This window comes from Penaeus monodon, chromosome 19 (genome assembly GCF_015228065.2).
Source record: "Penaeus monodon isolate SGIC_2016 chromosome 19, NSTDA_Pmon_1, whole genome shotgun sequence".
In the NCBI taxonomy this organism is placed as follows: Eukaryota; Metazoa; Arthropoda; class Malacostraca; order Decapoda; family Penaeidae; genus Penaeus; species Penaeus monodon.
This window is the reverse complement of record NC_051404.1, coordinates 36,466,067-36,466,530: the sequence shown is the minus strand read 5'-3', so window position 1 is coordinate 36,466,530 and position 464 is coordinate 36,466,067.

Below are 464 nucleotides of genomic sequence, written 5' to 3'. Positions count from 1 at the left end.
AAAAAACATACAAAATCCCCCAAAATACGGATGAATAAATTTTGGGGAAACCCTGTTTCTAGCATGCAAAAGGGGGGGGGGGGCATTAATTAATTTTCCTTATTTCATGTTGATTATGTGATACAATGGATGGATAGCAAAACAATAATGAATAAAATAAATATATAGAGAGTTATGGTTACAGGCAATTGTTTTGAAAAATGAATAATGATAATAATATTGCTTGACGTTCTATTTATAAATAAACATCGCTTAAAAAATTTTTTACTTTTAAAACTTTACCATTGTTTTACATCACAATAGTCTGAATTGCTTTATCTACATTTTACATAGCATTTCCTTTGCACTCGAAAGTTGAAGCTGAGAAGAAGTACTTTATATTGGCTGATACATCTGAAATCGAAATATTATTTGTCTGATTTTATTAGTACAATTGTTACTTAAAGACCTACAACTATAATTTC